The sequence below is a fragment of the Schistocerca nitens genome, chromosome 12 (assembly GCF_023898315.1).
Source record: "Schistocerca nitens isolate TAMUIC-IGC-003100 chromosome 12, iqSchNite1.1, whole genome shotgun sequence".
In the NCBI taxonomy this organism is placed as follows: domain Eukaryota; kingdom Metazoa; phylum Arthropoda; class Insecta; order Orthoptera; family Acrididae; genus Schistocerca; species Schistocerca nitens.
In genome coordinates, this window is record NC_064625.1 from 192,552,426 (window position 1) to 192,573,793 (window position 21,368).

The window sequence follows — 21,368 nt, forward strand, 5'->3', positions numbered from 1 at the left end:
AGAGAGAGAGAGAGAGAGTAATCAATTAGTTGTTAAAAACAAACACCTACGCAAAAGTAAAAAAAAAGATAAAAATTATTTATAAAAATCGGTCGCTGAGGCAGCGCTCTTCCGCATGCGCGATCGTAAATCATATCTTTGTATTGGCGGAGGCGCGGTACACCCTTTCTGACTAAATGTCAATTTTGGCAAGTGTTGTTGCAGATATGACGCAGTGTTTGCTTCGTTTACCTTTGCCATTACTTTGCTTTGTATCAACACCACTAGCATTGTGGCACTTGAGCTACCAGTCGACTAAGCAGTACCTCGTGCTGTGCTCACCCTAGGATACCTCTAGTGCTGCCGCAGCCAATATTGCGGTTGTGTTGCGGGCAATGTGTGGGGCGTCGAATGCCGTCAACATCATCGGCCTTTTGCGACCTCGCACTCGAGGGGGTTCCTTGTCAGAAGTCGTGGCAGTTCATTTCGTCAAAGACAATCGAGTGAAATGCACCCGTTAACTGATATGCCCCGACTGCAGAAATTGGGATTAATTCAGGTGTCCGCTTTCCTTCGTCGGCTTTGAGCAATGACGTCATATCCGAGGCAATGACTCTACGTAGAGGAAATCTTTGAAACTAGCGGATAATATGAGTAAACATAGGACTTCAGCGTACGATAAAATAGTAATCAAAATTCACACCATTATTTACTTACTTGTTAGCCGCTAATTATATCGGACCAAAATGAAGATAACGGAAATAAATAAGTACAAAAAAGTGTGAATTCCTAAGGGACCAAACTGCCGAGGTCGTCAGTCCCTAGATTTACATTAATCTAACTTATGCTAAGAACAACACACACACACACACACCCACACACAAGCGGGCGCGCGCTCGAGGACTCGGACTTCACGCGGGAGGGGCCGCGCAATTCGAGAAATGGCACCTCAAACCGCACGGCCACTCCGCGTTGCTAGGAGCAAAACAATACATAAATATATATGTGTGAACTTCCCCCCGTGAACCACGGACCTTGCCGTTGGTGGGGAGGCTTGCGTGCCTCAGCGATACAGATGGCCGTACCGTAGGTGCAACCACAACGGAGGGGTATCTGTTGAGAGGCCAGACAAACGTGTGGTTCCTGAAGAGGGGCAGCAGCCTTTTCAGTAGTTGCAGGGGCAACAGTCTGGATGATTGACTGATCTGGCCTTGTAACACTAACCAAAACGGAATTGCTGCGCTGGTACTGCGAACGGTTGAAAGCAAGGGGAAACTACAGCCGTAATTTTTCCCGAGAGCATGCAGCTTTACTGTATTGTTAAATGATGATGGCGTCCTCTCGGGTAAAATATTCCGGAGGTAAAATAGTCCCCCATTCGGTACTCCGGGCGGGGACTACTCAGGAGGACGTCATTATCAGGAGAAAGAAAACTGGCGTTCTGCGGATCGGAGTGTGGAATGTCAGATCCCTTAATCGGGCAGGTAGGTTAGAAAATGTAAAAAGGGAAATGGATAGGTTAAAGTTAGATATAGTGGGAATTAGTGAAGTTCGATGGCAGGAGGAACAAGACTTCTGGTCAGGGGAATACAGGGTTAATAAAGACAAAAACAATGGAATAGAAATTCACTAAACACCTCGTTATGGTCATGTTTAATGCTTCACAGCAGAGTGCTCATAACAGTTCTGAATGTTCATTGGTTGTAGGAGTATGCGTGGCGTAGGTCTAACCTCCACACTGAAAACCAACTCCAACAAACTCGATTGACAACTGTTCTCAACTCGAAGTTTGACTTAGTTTTCAACTGTTGTCAACAGTTGTTTGAAGTCTCGAATCTGAACAACTAGTTGAGGGAAGTTTTGTCTCGAGTTTGTAATTTATGGTCGGTTTTCAAAAACACGGCAGAGTAGTCTGACTTGCGCATGCGCATTTGCCGTGTCGTCTGCTGTGTTTCTTTCAACAGTGGCAACTCACGAGCCGTCAACAGATCCACCAATTCAGTTTTTGTTAGAAATTTAAATGAAGACACCTCTGTAGGATCCTTCTGATTCTGCATATAAAGACATATAAAAGGAAAGATTTGTTGAATGAAGTCTCGGATAAAATTGGTGTACCGCTTGTGGAATGTGAAAGGAAATGCACAAATATGAAAACACAGTACAATCGTGAGCATTGTCAAATGATCAAAACTAAAAGTGGGTCTGGGAAAACTGAGATCTACGTTCCGAAATGGATATTTTACGAGTATATAAAGTATTTGGAAGGTGTGAACAAGCCAGAGCGAAAAATATTTACAAGCGTAAGTAAAATGTCATTCACTAGCGTAACTGAAGCTGTAAGACTTTTGGTCGGAAATTTTTTAATGTCAACTGTATTTTCAGTGGAACTTTATTTATTTCTCTTGTCATATCTTTTGTCAACATGTGGTACAAAGAAGTTTGCAAATTAATGGCTTACATTGTTAATAACTAAAGCTATAAGGGTTTTGTTCAGAAGTCTACATCTACATCCATACTCCGCAAGCCACCTGACGGTGTGAGGCCGAGGGTACTTTGAGTACCTCTCTAAGTCTTTAATTACATTTGTCTTTTCACTCGATATTTATTTATTCATATTTCTCTTGCCATTTCACTTTACCAACACCTGGTGCAAAGTAGTTTGCAAATTCATCCCTTATGTTCATTGCGGTTGTTCCTGCGTTGCCTCCATTTCTCTGAAGACATTTATTTTGCGGAGACATCCTCCATCTACCATCCGGAGCCCTGCCTGCTTCTGGATCTTCCAGAGCAAAACTGCCGGGTGGTGAGTAAACTTTCTTTATTTCTTCCAAGAAAACTGTGCAAAGACAGAGTTTCAGAAGTCACTAATGTTGCTTTTTCAGGACTTAAGTGCATAGTTGTTCTAAGACAATATTCCAAAAAAATTATCCATAATTCTTCTAGCGCGAGATATTCGGCAATTAAACAGTCTTTTCTGGCTGCCTTTCTCTTGCAATCCTGCATATGGTTTTATCATGTACTCTGAAAGAGCAAACGCATCATATCGCACCGTAACAAATGGATAATCTTCAGTCAGAATCAATTTCCAATGCTTTTCTTTAACAAAAAGTAAAAACGTCGACTGTGTGTTTACAAGGGTTTCAAGCCGGCCGGAGTGGCCGCGCGGCTCTAGGCGCTACAGACTGGAACCGAGCGACCGCTACGGTCGCGGATTCGAATCCTGCCTCGGGCATGGATGTGTGTGATATCCTTAGGTTAGTTAGGTTTAATTAGTTCTAAGTTCTAGGCGACTGATGACCTTAGAAGTTAAGTCGCATAGTGCTCAGAGACATTTGAACCATGGGTTTCAAATTGTTGTCAACAGTTGTAAGGTTGCCAAACTCACATCAGTTACGACTGTTGTAAGTTTGGCAAACTTGTACGATTTTGTTTGCTGCGGAGTTGGTTTTCGGTGTGAAGGTAGCTTAAGCAACAACTTTGCGTTAGGTATGACGTCATTGCTCAAGGCTGACGGGTGGAATCGGACACTAGAACTTGCATCCGTAGGTGTTCTTGCTGATGTGTCGATTAGAGTGTGCAAGCACGTGCACTGCGTATGCCAAATGACTGTCAGTTGTTCTCAGCATCCGGCCGCCACGAAAAATGGCGACGGTCTTACCGTTCTGAACGAACGAGAAAAAATACCGCAGCAAGTCAGTAAATATAGCACATGTCAGGCTCCTGTAGTTCTGAAGCAGCAGAAGGACAGATTCGGACCTGAACGGTTACAATTAATCAACGAGATCTCTACAGCTATACTCTATTTACCGAAACAAGAGACGTACTGTAAACACGGCTGCCGTCGAGGGGTGTACAAGGCAGGGGCGTCAGAAATTAAAAAAATGAAAGTCGTGTTTTTTATAATTTGGCACCTGAACATGATAAAGTGATCCGAGAACTACCTCCCGATACCTTTCTTGACATTACATTAAAATTTATTGTCACTGAAAAAGAGAGATGTTTAAGCTTTCAGGAAAAGTTGTTTTTGCCCGTTACTCTATATTTATCACGCCATATCTCCTAAACTGTGTGTCGCACAGCAAACTAATTTTATAATTGCCTTCAGTACTATATGTTGATGACGTCTGCAAATTTTCTGCCCAATAGAGTCAGTAATAGTGAAGTAATAAATTAAAATCTCACGTCTGATGCAGAACTTTTACCAAATCATCGTCCGAAATATAGTAAGCGACAAACTTTTCCCCTTTAAATTTTTTTGTGGGGGTGTAAGCGATAAAAGTTTCAGAAAGGTTTGAATTTAATTTTGTAGTTTGTTCGAATGCGATGGGTGCAACCATTTGTCCTTTATGAGCGATGCATTGTGCGGTTCGCAGGCGCGGCGCTCGGTCAGTGTGGCCGTCTCAGTTGCAGGTGTCAGCTCGTTAGTGGGTGGGTGTTGTACAGCGGCGATTTCAGGATATCTTAAGTTCATCTGTAAAGACGCTCGAAAGACTAGTTGTTGATTATTAGAGTAAGTATATGTGTTTGTAGTCACGCTGACCATTCACTGTTTATGTAAGCATCCAATAGCATCGCACGGTTTCTTATTTTATATATTCACGTATTTCATTAGCATCACATACGGCTGACCTCATTATGTCATCCACGGATTCAGCGAGCGAGGTCGACGTGTCAGTTCTGAGTCCACCAAAGAAGCGAGCAAAGAAGAAATCATTAAGTTCTTCTGAGAAGCACACGGTGCCTAATGTGTATAAAACGGAACTGTTACATCCAGAGCAGTCGATGAGTGACATTGTTTCGAAAACAGCTGCAGCTACAGGTGTTGGACGTTCTCCAGTGTATCGTGTGATAAGTGAGTACAAGGCCACACACTCTTTGAAGTCTCCCAAGAAAGGAAAATTACGACAGAAACTTTCCGAAAGTGTTGATGACTTCGATATAAATGCGATACGAAGGAAAGTACACGAATTTTTTTTCGTAACGAATTGCCAACAATTGACAAAGTGCTTACAGTCATGAACGAAGATGCAGGTCTGAGCAATTTTTGGAGAACTACATTTTATAAGTTATTGAGAGAATAGAATTTCAAGTATGTCCGGCGTGCGCGCGATAGCATTCTAACAGACAGGGATGACATCGTTTTATGGGGGCAGCGTTATCTTCGCACCATTAAACGGTTGAGAGATGAAAGCAGACCCATTTACTATTTGGACGAGACGTGGGTGAACGCAGGACATACCCGAAGTTACGTCTGGGTAGATGACATGATAAATTCCTCAAAACAAACATTTCTGTCCGGATTATCCACCGGAAGCAAGGGCCCATCAGGAAAGGGAAACGTCTGATTATCGCACACATTGGCTGCAAAGCAGGGTTCGTTGAAGGGTGTTTGTGGACTTTCGAATCCAAGAAAAGTGGAGATTATGATGAGGAGATGTGCGCCGAAACCTTCGAGAAGTGATTTCGAGATGTTCTTCATCGGCTTCAGTAAAATGCAGTTATTGTTCTTGATTCTCGGAGAAAAGAAAAAGTTCCCAATGCGAATTCCAATAAGCACGAAATATCAAAGCGGCTAAAATCTAAAAACATCGATTTCGAAGACGGTATGTTGCAGAAAGAACTTTAAGATATAGTTAAAAATCACAGAACAGCGCACAACGAATACGCAATAGATGAAATGGCGAAGAATGCAGGGAAAACTGTCCCACTGTGAATTAAACGCCATCGAGTTAGTGTGGGCCAGAATCAAAGGCTATGTTGCAACGAAAAACAAAGCATACAAAATGCCGGAAGTTAAAGTTCTGCTAGAAGAAGCAGTAAGAACAGTGATTGCAGAGGATTGGAACAAGTGCGTCCTCCATGTCGTAGAAAAAGTGGAAACTCAAATGTGGAAATTAGACTGCATTATAGAGGAGAGAGAGGAGCGGTTTGTTATAAACCTCAATGGAAACAGTTCAAGTTCGACAGAGTGAACCTTATTTCGTCCTTTATCATTATTATTACTGATACTGTTATTAAAATTAACAATTAATTGTGTTTGAATGGAGCGTTTTGTTAGCAATCTGAATGAAAATATATCTGCTTCGACAGAATGAACTCAGTTTAACATTATTGTTACATTTATTTCGCTCATTGTTGCCCAGGTTTCTCACGGTCCCCTGAGACAGCTCGCCAGCCAGCCGAACGCGCCACCAGCTGCAAAGCGTGCCCCAAGGATTTTCCACATCCCTACGTATCACGTGAACACCGAATGCTTTCTCTGGAAACGAGCATAGTCGCTCACGTGACACTGTTTATGTTTCGTCCCAGCTCTCGGTGAATAGACTTTGTCTGTTTTTCGATAACACGTAATACACTAGTTTCCACAAAAGCGACGTTAACTGCAATACGCAACCACAATGATAAGCACTTCATGCCAGAAGAGAAAAATCGATCTACAACGGAAAAGAAAAGAGCTGTACAGCGCATTCTGTTTGGAAAGGCTGACCCAGCGGAGAGCCATAAAATAGCGATGTCTTTGCTGAAAGATCGGGATAAAGAAGCTGATGTTTCGTCGTGTCAAAACACTGCAACAATGACTCAAGTTTGTGAGAAAATGGACAGTTGGCAAAATAAAGTTGTGATAAAACAGGCTGGAACAATATAAAGCCAGCCATAAACAGTATGATCAAGTGCTTTCTGTTTTAGTTTCGTATTATCTAGAATGTAGCGCGGAAACCCAGGATCACGTCGTTCCGTCTGCTACGCAATCGATGCTAGACCGCCACTCTTCGGCTCTCTTCGGCGCTATTCGGGACAGCGTCTCACAGTATCGATTGCTAGACGGGAGGGTGTAGGTGTGTACATGGTGCGCGCATCGTAAGCAAGCGGAGCGCGGTAAGTTCTGTGCTTATTTCCTTTACACGTTTAACTCAATCCTCGTATTGTTTAGTTTTTGCTTCGAATTCGCGAACTATCGGGCCTTACTACGGCAATGTGTCCGTGCAGTATATACAGCTGGACGACGAGTTTTATTTATTTATTTAGCATGAAAGCCACCGTACAAACGGTATTGGACTTGCCATACATAGAAATTAAAAATATGGAATGTACGAAATGTAACTGCTTACAACAGTTACCAGTAAATTTATAGTTTCTTTGCATGTGAATGGTATATAGTAATTTGTTTCCCAGTAATAACTACATATAGAATAAAGAGTAATAAAGGTAGTAAAATACTATAGTATAAACTGAAACATACAAAGATACAAGCTACTCACAGGACTTATCAGAGAACTGCATTATATTGGAGATAAGTTTATAAAATCTTTTCCTTGATATGAGAGGTATTCGTATGCTGAGTTGCAACGTTTATGAGTTATAAAATTTTCAAAGTTCCAACTTAGAATCATATAAGCTCTATAATGCATTAAAGACTTAACGGATGATATAAATTTTGAGTTGCTACTGTTTTTATTTGTTCGGTGTGTAGATTATTCCTATTCCATATGTTAGAGTTGTTATAGTCGGCATTTGTGTGGAGAGTGCTTAGATTTGCTTTGGTTAAGAGTACACTTTTAAATATATAGAGTGATGACAGAGTAAGTATTCCTAATGTCTTGAAAAGAGACCTGTAGATAGGTTTGTGCGGCTGTGGGTAATTATTCGAACAACTCATTTTTGTAAGATAAAATTTCTTTTTAATCAGATTCTGAGTTTGCCGATAATGCTATTCCATATGAGGCAACGGAATGAAAATATTCCAAGTATGCCATTCTGATGCCTTCTAAAGTGGAAACACTTGCGACAACACTCAGTGGAAATCAGGCTGAGTTAAGTCTGTGTAGAAGAAATCTTGCATTATGTTTCCAATTTATAGCCTCATTACAAGAATCCCTACAAGTTCTGCAAACTGCACTCTCTCTGTTAGTCTGTCATCCAGTAATAGATTAATGTCTTCATCCTGAGTGCAATTTGTTTGCATTGCATTCATTGTAAGTTTATTTGCACTAAACCAAGTCTAAATACTTTTTACTGCTTCATCAGTAGTGGAATGTGATGAGTTTTTGAAGTCACTCAATTTTAGACTCGTCATCTGCATGTAATAAAATTTTGGCTGTATCATATTGTAGCAGTAAGTCATTTACGTATATCCTCTTCAGTCCCGAGCATATATTAAAATTTCAAGTGAGCTAGATTTGTGTTAATTGCAATCTGTTAATGCTAGTTAACTATGAATGACCTCAAAAAAGTTTTTAACCATGCACAATTTTTTATAGATGGTGTCACATATGATACCTTGGGACTCAAGCAGGGCATTTATACACACAACTATGCAGTTTCATTTTGATTTATTCCAAAAAAATTCCAGTCAGAAATATTACACACATTGTTCATATTTTCTGTAGATACCATGATAGGTGAAAACAGAAATTTGGTATCAAAATTTTTGACTATATTATGTAAACAATTAAAAATATATAAATGAAATTACCATAGCAAAATGTGTCAAATTATTGTCCGTCTTTTGGTATTACCACAAGTATCAAATGTAAATTAACAACACTTATACTAAATTTATTTTGTTTTTTTGTGGAATTTGTTAAAACAGTTCCTCTCAGCAATGATTCAAAGGAACACTTTGCACTGCTCACATTGTACAAAAGTAAGACCTCCACAGCTTTCTGCCCAGCATTTTGACCTGTTCTTCTGAACACGATTCATCATTTCAGGCAAATGAAGCTTGCTTGCTTTTCTTTCTTCCATCGGTGGTAGTGGGATGGGATGCCACGGTCTTTTCCTTCATCTTCGGAGTCTAGTTCTTGCTCCACAGGTTCGATCAGTAAACTTGACTGTTGGTGAAAATCCACCAAATTTTCTGCAATATCAAGCTTGAACTGATAGCATGGCACTGTATGTTTCTTTACAATACCATTCTGCATTGCAGTCTCTCTGTATTCCAACCGTGCAGCAGCAATTGCAAAATCAATAAAGTGATGACTCACTCTGATGGTCCATTTGTGGGTCCGGGGTCTCGTGCCGTACTTTCCCACCGTCCTATCTAACTGGTCAACACCTCCCATGTAAGTATTGTATGCCTTTACTACACATGGGCGAGGAACTTCAATGTACTTTTTCTCTTTTTTAGACCACCGAGTGCATTTTTCAGTTGGCTCAACACCTAATTCTGTTGAAGCCAGATAAATCACTCGGTTGTCAAACCATTTGATAATTGCTAGGTTCCCGTCATTCCTTACCACCTGATCATGGCTGCCTCTTGTTTTTCTCGTCGTTGTATCTTCCTCAAACCGTATACTTCTGGGGATGCGACTCAGCATTATTGTGCCAGTGGCAGTAATGTTCCTGTCTCTTAGTAACTTGTCGAGGAGGGGAACAGAAGTAAAATATCTGTCAACATAAATTGATGATTTCTCTGTCAATGTATCATTAAGTTTCACCACTACTCTGTCTCCTACATCTAACTTCTCTGGAGGGGGCACTTTTTCAGACTGAATTTCTTTCCCCTTTCCTTCATACATACAGAAATCGAGGGGTATGCCATGAAGGTGTGCCGTGACAAAATTCTTCAAACCTTCTGGGTTAGGTTTTCCCTTTACATACTGCTTCATTTTCACTTGTCCGTGAAACGGAATCATCTGCTCGTCGATAGATATTTCCGTTGACCGATGGTTTTCTAAACATCCCTTTCTAACAGTCTCCAATATTGGCTTTATTTTCCAAAAGTGGTATTGTTTTCCTGTTCACTAACAGCATTGTCGTCAACTAATTTTATATTGTTCCTCAGTAGGTAAAATCTATCTCTTGAAACATTGTCTGCAACTAGTGGGTACCTACTTTTCCTCTCCCAGCACATTCTTAGATGTGCTGCAACAATGCTCACTCCCCAAAACTTGTCCATTTCTTCTACAGTACATTTTAGTGATTTTCCTGTTTTACTGACATGCCTATAATTTGTGAATTGAGACATATTCTTAACAATGAACCATGAAAGTATTTGCAAAAGTATTCAAATGGTTTCTTGAGTTCATCTGTGGCTACTGATGTGCTGGCAGCAATGTTGGATCGGAGGTTTTTGGAAGTGCTAAGCACCTGAAAACTAAAAAAAAGGCAAATTAGTTTTTTTTAAGTAAACCATCTAGTAAGAGACTGTAATTTCTTTAATAACACGCTTATCCTTACACATCTGTATGCCTCCAAAACTCGCTTCTTTCTCGGATTTTAGCAAGAGGTACAGATTCTTCATCTGATGAACTTTCCTCACTTTCATTTCTTTGTATCAAAGCGTCATTTTCATCATCAGACTCTACGTCAGACTCATCTGGATCAATTCTGTTGACCAACTCAGTGATCTCTTCATCAGTCAAGCCTGAGAATCAAGCGGAAATCAAATATAACCTCACTTCTATTGACGTGAACAAAATCGACATTGAGTCCCAGGGTATAGAATATGATACCCAAAACATTAACTTTTATAAATCCTGTAAAACGTTAATTTGTAGTTGACTATTGAGTGAGTATTGTCTGTAGAGCTTTCCTAAGTTGTTAAAGCACGTGAAAGCACATGTAATTGATAAAATTTATGCCTTTAACTTTATTTCGCCGAGACATGCCGTGCTGTTCCAGAATTAGTATTTACCAATCAGTGCTGTCACTTAGTGGCGCTTGGCAGAAGCACGAACAAGCGAGCTGCGGCAAGCGCGGTGTCTATCGTGTATGATACCACAGGCCGAAAAAGATTCCGCTGCGTACGCGCCCCAGAAAAAAAATAATATCTGGAGGTATCATAGATGATACCTGAGGACTGAAGAGGATATGAGAACGACTAGTGGCCCTAAGATGCTGCCCTGCGGCACACCTCGGGGAACTGCTTTTGCAACTAACCTTGTTTTTCTATTCCAATTATCAGTGGTGAGCACTACAATCAGAGATCTGTTTTTGAGATATGACTGAAACCACGTTTCAGCTCTTCCTCTGAAACCTGTTGCTTCCAGCTTATCAAGGACGATTTCATGGCAGACGGTATCGAAGACTTTAGAGTTTGGACAAATCTAAATGGTAAAAGTCTAGAATAGGGCCAGTGGCGTACTTACGTCTTTCGTGCAGGAATGTCGTCAGCGCCTGCCGTGAGGTATGATAACAAATGAAGGCGTGGAGCTGTTTGTGCTAATCAGGCGGACGACGTGTCTCGAAGTAATACATTCAGAAGAGAGGGTGAAACAGTCCTGTAAACGAGGATTATAAGTTTAATTGCTCCTCGTTTGAATCGCAGCTATTTAAGCTGTGCTACTGCCTGCAAAATAAGGATAGCGTCGAAACCCATGATTTATCCGAAAAAGCAGTGAAATATTTTTATGCTCTGTGTTGCTACGGAATGGAACTGCGTGAACACGCTAACAAGGAGAAGTGTGATCGCCGTTTTGAAACTACACTACTGGTCATTAAGATAGCTACACCAAGAAGAAACGCAGATGATAAACAGGTATTCATTGGACAAATATATTATACTAGAACTGACATGTGATGAAATTCTCATGCAATTTGGGTGCATAGATCCTGAGAAATCAGTACCCAGAACAACCACCTCTGGCCGTAATAACATTCTTGATACGCCTGGGCATTGAGTCAAACAGAGCTTGGATGGCGTGTACAGGTACAGCTGCCCATGCAGCTTCAACACAATACCACCGTTCAAGAGTAGTGACTGGCGTATTGTGACGAGCCAGTTGCTCTGCCACCATTGACCAGACGTTTTCAATTGGTGAGCAGCAATGTCGCGATACGATAAACCGCAATCGCGACAGGCTACAATCCTACCTTTATCAGAGTCGGAAACGTGATGGTGCGCATTTCTCCTCCTTACATCTGGAGAATGTGCTGGCCAGGGCAGCAGTGAACATTTTCTGTATCCAGAAAGGCCCGTACAGGACCTGCAACATGCGGTCGTGCATTATCCTGCTGAAATGTAGGGCTTCTCAGGGATCGAATGAAGGGTAGAGCCACGGGTCGTAACACATCTGAAATGTAGCGTCCACTGTTCAAAGTGCCGTCAGTGCGAACAAGACGTGACCGAGACGTGTAACCAATGGCACCCCATACCATCACGCCGGGTGATACGCCGGTATGGCGATGACGAATACACGCTTCCAATGTGCGTTCACCGCGACGTCGCCAAACACGGATGCGACCATCATGATGCTGTACACAGAACCTGGATTCATCCGAAAAAAATGACGTTTTGTCATTCGTGCACCCAGGTTCGTCATTGAGTACACCATCGCAGGCGCTCCTGTCTGTGATGCAGCGTCAACGGTAACTGCAGCCATGGTCTCCGAGCTGATAGTCCATGCTGCTGCAAACGTCGTCGAACTGTTCGTGCAGATTGTTGTTGTCTTGCGAACGTCCCCATCTGTTGACTCAGGGATCGAGGCGTGGCTGCACGATCCGTTACAGCCATGTGGATAAGATGCCTGCCATCTCGACTGCTAGTGATACGAGGCCGTTGGGATTCAGCACGGCGTTCCGTATTACCTTCCTGAACCCACCTCCATATTCTGCTAACGGTCATTGGATCTCGACCAACGCGAGCAGCAATGTCGCGATACGATAAACCGCAATCGCGACAGGCTACAACCCGACCTTTATCAAAGTCGGAAACGTGATGGTACGCATTTCTCCTCCTTACACTAGGCATCGCAACAACGTTTCACCAGGCAACGCCGGTCAACTTATGTTTGTGTATGAGAAATCAGTTGGAAACTTTACTCGTGTCAGCACGTTGTAGGTGTCGCCACCGGCGCCAACCTTATATGAATGCTCTGAAAAGCTAATCATTTGCATATCACATTATCTTCTTCCCTTCGGTTAAATTTCGCGTCTTAGCACGTAATCTTCTTAGTGGTGTAGCAGTTTTAATGGCCAGTAGTGTATCTACATGGTAATGTCTACTGAAGAACGGGATACAACCCTTCCGCTTTGACAAATGACGTCATGGATTACTCATTGATATTATGTGTTTACTTTCTGGCCATAGATAATAAATGGGTTGTCTACTGTGGATAAGCGCCATCATTGTTCATTGAAAAAAAAAGAATGTGGTTTTAAAAGACAGCGCTAGACATTGCATAAGATTTTTTTCGTGTGCGTTGATTTAAATAATTGGTTCTTTCCAATTCAGTCGGTACTTAAATTCATTCTTAGTAAGTTTGAGATAATTTGGACGAATAGTTTTTTTAATTTAGAAGAATTTTTAGTTTTTCATTTTCGTTTGTAGGTATGGATTTATCTACACTCCTGGAAATGGAAAAAAGAACACATTGACACCGGTGTGTCAGACCCACCATACTTGCTCCGGACACTGCGAGAGGGCTGTACAAGCAATGATCACACGCACGGCACAGCGGACACACCAGGAACCGCGGTGTTGGCCGTCGAATGGCGCTAGCTGCGCAGCATTTGTGCACCGCCGCCGTCAGTGTCAGCCAGTTTGCCGTGGCATACGGAGCTCCATCGCAGTCTTTAACACTGGTAGCATGCCGCGACAGCGTGGACGTGAACCGTATGTGCAGTTGACGGACTTTGAGCGAGGGCGTATAGTGGGCATGCGGGAGGCCGGGTGGACGTACCGCCGAATTGCTCAACACGTGGGGCGTGAGGTCTCCACAGTACATCGATGTTGTCGCCAGTGGTCGGCGGAAGGTGCACGTGCCCGTCGACCTGGGACCGGACCGCAGCGACGCACGGATGCACGCCAAGACCGTAGGATCCTACGCAGTGCCGTAGGGGACCGCACCGCCACTTCCCAGCAAATTAGGGACACTGTTGCTCCTGGGGTATCGGCGAGGACCATTCGCAACCGTCTCCATGAAGCTGGGCTACGGTCCCGCACACCGTTAGGCCGTCTTCCGCTCACGCCCCAACATCGTGCAGCCCGCCTCCAGTGGTGTCGCGACAGGCGTGAATGGAGGGACGAATGGAGACGTGTCGTCTTCAGCGATGAGAGTCGCTTCTGCCTTGGTGCCAATGATGGTCGTATGCGTGTTTGGCGCCGTGCAGGTGAGCGCCACAATCAGGACTGCATACGACCGAGGCACACAGGGCCAACACCCGGCATCATGGTGTGGGGAGCGATCTCCTACACTGGCCGTACACCACTGGTGATCGTCGAGGGGACACTGAATAGTGCACGGTACATCCAAAACGTCATCGAACCCATCGTTCTACCATTCCTAGACCGGCAAGGGAACTTGCTGTTCCAACAGGACAATGCACGTCCGCATGTATCCCGTGCCACCCAACGTGCTCTAGAAGGTGTAAGTCAACTACCCTGGCCAGCAAGATCTCCGGATCTGTCCCCCATTGAGCATGTTTGGGACTGGATGAAGCGTCGTCTCACGCGGTCTGCACGTCCAGCACGAACGCTGGTCCAACTGAGGCGCCAGGTGGAAATGGCATGGCAAGCCGTTCCACAGGACTACATCCAGCATCTGTACGATCGTCTCCATGGGAGAATAGCAGCCTGCATTGCTGCGAAAGGTGGATATACACTGTACTAGTGCCGACATTGTGCATGCTCTGTTGCCTGTGTCTATGTGCCTGTGGTTCTGTCAGTGTGATCATGTGATGTATCTGACCCCAGGAATGTGTCAATAAAGATTCCCCTTCCTGGGACAATGAATTCACGGTGTTCTTATTTCGATTTCCAGGAGTGTATTTCCACGAATATAGATGAATTAAAGTAGCCTGTGGGCGTAGACATGATGGAAACCATTCGATTTTTGCAAATGTCTGGTCTTCTTGCCGATTACTTTCGATGTCGTGAGTGCGGCTAACATATGCGCCTGATAAGTGTGTCTGCTCGTCGTACTCACGATTTACTCGTATGGAGGTGTAGCAAGGATCGGCTATGGCACTCAATTAGACGAGGAACACGGTTTGAGCAATCTAACCTGGCCTTGAAGGATATAAAAAAATACATACCGATGGTGTTTGAGGTATCCTGTGTGGCTGTGTGTGCACGAATGTCGTGGATCTGAGCACACCGTTGTAGGCTGGTGCTCGTTTTGTAGGAAAGTTTGTGGGGAGTACAACAGGGGGAAAACTGCAAAACGTATGTCTTTATTTTTGTTTACATGTGTGTGTTTTCACTTCGTGTATGCACATCTTTCAACAGCCATGGCGCCTTGTTTTGCTAAATTGGTATTGTTATTGAAAACATGTGATGCAAGGTAACACTGAAGTGGCACAATATTTGAATAAATAGTGTGAGTACACAGTTACAAAAAAAGACATATTGCCATACTTGGAAGTACATAACACCAGATCCCACCATTTAGAACACATGCTTTAAATGATATATCTAAATTAATGTAATTCAAAAATGATCGCAGGGGTATAAAAAATATCTATGATTACAGGGAAAAGGGGAGAAAACTTGAAGTATTGCACATTTTTGTCAGTTGAGCTTGTCCTGTGAGTAAGGTAAAGTGAAGATTAAAAATGCTCAACTCTCCTTTGTGTCTCAAGGCACATTAAGCAAGCAGAGTACAAGAGTTACAGCAGTGGGTTACTCGTGCAAAATTACTTACAGGAAGTAGTATGTTCATCAATAATAAGTAGTTAAATGATGTTCTGTAAACTGGCATATGAATACAAGATGGGCTGTGGGTTGATAAATTATCTGCTCCGTATAGAGTAGTGCTGGGGAACCACTTATGACCATCTGAAGGACAAATCGAGATTGGTTATATGTTAACTATAGCAAAGAAGTTTAAAATTACTTAAAAAATAGGAGATAAAAGTTACAGCAATTGAGTGAAACAGAAAAACAAACAAAAAGTACTGTAATGATGGGCCGAGAAACAATCTATGTTTAATTCCCTTTTAGGAGCCAGAAAAAAGGTTTTATCCGCATTAAAAACTCTGAAACATAAGGATATGTTAAATGACCCTAACAGAGTTCCAGATACTTTCTGGGATCAATTCCTTATTTTTGTCCCCTACTTACTTACTTTCCGTGTCCGAAACTAGACTTCAAACTTCCAAAAATCAGCAGCCAATATGACCTTGTCATTTGCCTCCCATAAGTCATTTATTGTGCAGGGCTGGTCTAAATACGGACAGATAAACGGGTGTTGAGGATCCTGGACAGAACCACACAGACAGAGAGTGTTCTCATTCTCTTTTAGGAAACCCCATTGCTGCAGGTTTGTCTTGCACTTTGGTACTTCTAACCTCATACGGTTTAGGGTTCTCCAGACTATGGTAGGTCTCCACCAGGCGCCAGTTCTTCTTTTACATCTTTATGGGGGTTTCTCAGGTCGATTTCCCACCTTTTCAAACAATTCTCTGCAGCCGACCCTTCCAGGGAAACTCTTCCTGGAACAGAGCCGTCGGTCAGCAGGCTGGTGTCCATATAAAGGGTGACGCATGTTCTTGTCTTGCTGGGTTTTTTTCGGCTTCGGCAGCGATGTCACGTCGTATGTTGGGCGGTGCGATCCCCATGATTAAGTACATCTTGTTCACTGGGGTTGGCCTCAAGCATCCGGTAACAATCCGTGCCTTTTCATTCACCGCGGCATCAACTTTTCTCGCCTGTGTTGATGCAGACCATACTGGAGAGGCGTATTCCGCGGCTGACACACTGAGCTCAAGGGCTGAAGTTCTCTGCACTTTTGGGTTTGCACCCCAGGATCCGCTGGTTAGTTTCCTGATGGTGTTGTTTCTAGTTGAGACTTTCTCCCTTGTAGCATTACGATGATGTTTATAGGTCAGTGTGTGATCCAATGTGACACCAAGATATTTGGGCGTTTTACAATGCTCGAGACGTTCACCTCTCCATATTACATTTAATTCGCGATTTGCCTCCCTGTTCTTTAAATGGAATGCACAGACCTGCGTCTTGGAAGGGTTCGGACGTAGGTGGTTTGCCTCATAATACTGAGAGAGAGCTTCCAAGGTACTGGTTTATTTCTCCTCTACATCCATAAAATTGTTACCTTGGGCTGCAACTGCAGTGTCATCTCGAGTCCCATTAACCTTCACCATGTTTTTGTGACAAAGATTTGCCTCTCTTAAGAAAGCCACGATATCATTTTTCTCAAGGTTGATTGTTTCGTATGCAGCCTTAGAACTTCACAACTCTGCCTTTTCAATAGTTTTTGAGCAGATACATAGAGATTTACCTGGAAATCGCGTGTTGAAACAGTCCAGAACCAAGCCTACCAATATTATTATTTTTATTTTCGTATTTTCCCTCTTGCAACAGAACGTAGGCCACAGTGCACAGTACATTCTTGTGGAGATCGACCAGAAATTTTATTTACTAATATTCTTGGAGCATTGTAAAACTTGTTTGCAGTAGTAGCCTTAATACCATCAATAGTAGTCTGTTGTGCGTTTTTAACTTTGATTATTCTTTCGTTGACTTCAAAACTTCGAGCTAAAAAATTTTATATTTTCATAATATGGGTAGCATATTTCACTATTATGAGGTTAGATAAATTAATATGAGATGTTCAGGCAAGACAATTAATTAGGCATATCTTGATATAAAAAACACCAGAAATATTTCAAATATGCCTAATTAAATAAAATCTGTATTATAGATGCTTTGTACGTATTTTTAGAAGTGGCCAAAATAGGTCACATGTCTCTGATTGTGCCGTAACAGTGAACCAAGATCTTGTAATGGCCATAGAAGTTCAGTGGTTTGTTTTTGAGTTGTATCATATTTAACGTGTAAGAAATGAAACTATAATTCTTAGCCCTACCTCCCAAAAGATACAGTTTTATTTAAATGTGTATAAAATGAAAATCAGATTATGCATTGCTTAAAGAAAACGCTACAAAACTCATCTTCTACAACACAGACTTTTTCACAAAATTATGACTCCAAACAAGAAAAGAAATGCTTCTACATATAATGGAATTGAACAGTTCATATTGTTCATAATAATCTACTGTTGGTGTTCAAAAGAAGCTAAACAGTTCAGTAATCACATCAAAGTGGGGTAGTGGCCAGAACTGGAGACTTGACCCTAATTAGTAAATGTTGGGTCTTGTGAACAGTCCTGGTACTTCTTATATGCTTTGAAGTATGATGTCTTATCAATATGTTACGTAAATGATGACTTGGATATTTTCGTTTATATTCCTATTTACCTGATTATACAACGATCCTGAACTTAAAAAGACACCCCTTTTTTCTTGAGAAGCTTCTTGAGGAAAAAATATTTTTTAAATATTCTCACTAATCAAAATTACAAACTTTTTCTGCCTAAACAGGTAACATACACCTACGCTAAACTTGTGCCATTTATTGATTTATAAGGAGAAATAAAAAAAAGAAACTGTTTACATTAATTTTTACTTCACTACCTTTTATGTTTACTTAGACTGCTCGTCTGTTGTATCAATATTTTTCATCATCATGTCGTCATGATCCTACAGGGTGATGATTATTGAACTACATGAAATAAAAACATCAAAACTTCTGAACGGTTTGCGTTAGGACGTTCAAACTGCACTGTTGGCAGTGGGGCATGATGGGAATTAGTGGTTTGGTTTAGCGACAAAGTTCACTTTCATTTAGATGGGTTCGTCAATAAGCAAAATTGGAGCGTTTGTGGGACTGAGAATCCGCATTTCGCAATCAAGAAGTCTCTTCACCCTCAACGGATGGCTGTCTTCTGTGCAATATCCAGTCACGGAATAATCCGTGAGATATTCCTTGATTGCAGCGAGATTATTGAATGGAACATGAAGATTTTGAAAGACGATTTCATCCCCATTTTCCAAAGTGACCCTGATTTCGACAAGATGTGGTTCATGCAAGACGGAGCTCGACCCCATCGAAGCAGGAGAGTGTTTGATGTTCTGGAGGCGCATTTTGGAGACCGAATTCTGGCCTCCATGTCCGCCATATTATCCGGGTCTGAACACACGCGACTCGTTTTTGTGGGGATATATTAAAGACAAGGAGTACAGAAATAGCCCTAAAACCATTGCTCAACCGAAAACAGCCATTCAGGAGATCATCGACAGCATTTATGTTCCGACACTTCAGTTGCTCATGCAGAATTTCGCTGTTTGTCTGCACCAGCCATATCACCGCCAACGATGGCAGGCATATCGAACACGTCATCATCTAAATCCGAATATTTGTAGCGATGTTGAATAAAGTGTGTGCACGCCGTAGTTTGTACCTAATTTACATTTTTTCCATATAGTTCAATAATTGTCACCCTGTATATCTTCAATGTCACAAATACAGGGTGACACAATAATGGGTATGTTTGAAATGAGTAGTGGCAGCCATGGGCAGGTGGCAGCACTGCGGCTTCGTGACAGCTAGTAAACAGTCCGCCATTTCATTAATCATGGATCAGTGGTAAGGATAACAGTGTGCGTTAGCCATAAAAATGTTTTATGAAAACAGTGATGGCTTGGTAGCGGCGCAGAGGGAGTTTCGACGTTTTTATAATGTAGGACGTCATGACGCCGTTCCGTCAAAACGCGCAATAAAATGTTGGATTAATAACTTTGAAGAGACTGGATCTACCCTCAAGAAGAAACCAACAGGACGACCAAGAAGTGTGCTTTCTCCTACGAACACTGATGTACGCAAGTCTGTCTTACGGAGCCCACGGCGTTCAATTCGTAAGCAGGCAGCAGTGGTTTGAATGTCCCGACAGAGTGTTTCGCAGAATTATTCATCTGTATTTAAAATTTCATCCGTACAACCTACAACTGAAGGACAACGATTCGGATTCTGGCAACAAATAACAAAAATAAACAATGACGATGAATTTTAAAATGAGCTGCTACGTCGTAAAGAGAAAATAAATACTTAACTTGACCTTTGACTTTGACACAGATAAGACAGGTACTGCATTTAAAACTCTCTTTTGATTTTTTGCCTAGATGCGTACATATTAAAATTTTTTACCAGTCTATTACAAACAATCTATAAAAACATTTTACTATAGATGAATATGTTTTCTTCGTGGCTGCTGTAAGGAGAGACAGGTTAGGTACAGGACGAGTTGGCGGTCGGAGGTTTCCGTTTCTCAGAGAACACCAGGGAAAGTCGGAGGAAACTGCTACAACTCGCGATAACTCCGTCTCTCGTGGCAGCTACAATACTCACAGTCGCCGTAAGATTTTCTGAAAACGCTTTCAGAATGGGAAGGTATAACAGTGGCAGTATGATTATCTTCTGACTAACAAACTGGTCGCTTAGAGAGCGTCTTTAACACACAAGCAGACGGTGGAATATTGGGCGTCGTTCGGACCGTGATAGTAGCAAATTCGCCCAGTATTATTAATTCGCGAAGAAATCACTATGCACTGTATTCCTTAACACACTTTTAGTTTTATGAAGGTCCAGGGATCCTACACCGAATAAAAGTTCGTAGACGGTATTTACCTTCTTTTTCACAAATTAAATTTTTTTATTCTTTATAATTGCGATTACAAGTTGTATCTCCCTTGCACTTCAAAATTACTTCTATATGCATGCTTACCTGACCTAAAGAAAACACAACGTCCAATCCGCATTCCTTATCTCCAGCGTTGTCGTCACAGCAAAGAGCGTTGTCGTCTCAATTGCGGCAGGGCATCATCGCTGGTACTCGCAGCGGGAATATTACATTACGTAGGGGCATTACAGTTTCTAAACAAGCTGTGGATATCAGATGAGGCACACTTTTTATCTCACAGCTTCTGTGAATAAACAGAACTACCGTTGCTGGGCAAACACGAATCCTATTGACGTTCACCTGCGCTCTTCACACGCTAGTAAAGTGACAGTACGGTGTGTTTCATCACATGGGATTATCGGACCGTATTTTTTCGAAAATGAACAGGGAAACACAATAACTGTCAATGCCGATCGTTACGGGGAGATGTTACGAACTTTCTTTACATCTGCATTGTACAACTTTCCAAAAGTTCAAGAAGCCTGGTTTCAACAGGGCGGAGCGACATCACACACTGCACGGCAATCGATGGCATATGTGTGAGAATTGTTTGGCAACCTTGTGATTTCACGATTCGGTAACATTCCCTGGCCCCCTAGATCGCTAGATTTATCCGTTTGTGATTTTTTCTTGTGGGGCTACCTCAAGGGCAACGTCTACACGACTCGACCAAGAACTGTGGATGAATGAAACAGAGAATTCGGGATGCAATTCACAGTATCCCAGCTGATATGTGGCAGTGGCCAATGAGGAGTCTCAAGAGCAGATTTCACGAATGTATTCGTACAGGAGGACGCCATCTAAAGAACGTAATTTTTAAAAAATGATAAACATCGATGTTTCGTAAATGATACTGATGTGTGAATGTTGCAATGACTCTTGCTTCCAAACATATCGTGTGCCCGCCGCTCT

The 21,368-nt window shown here is 42.2% G+C and overlaps 1 protein-coding gene across 1 annotated transcript in view; it reads left to right on the forward strand.

Moving 5' to 3' along the window:
• The first annotated feature begins 6,807 nt into the window (after positions 1-6,807).
• Positions 6,808-21,368, forward strand: part of LOC126215358 (uncharacterized) — a 121,399-nt gene continuing 106,838 nt past the window's right edge. Inside the window, exon 1 of the mRNA XM_049942049.1 lies at positions 6,808-6,855. The gene's annotated coding sequence lies outside the window, so the exon portion shown is untranslated. The remainder of the gene's footprint in view (positions 6,856-21,368) is intronic.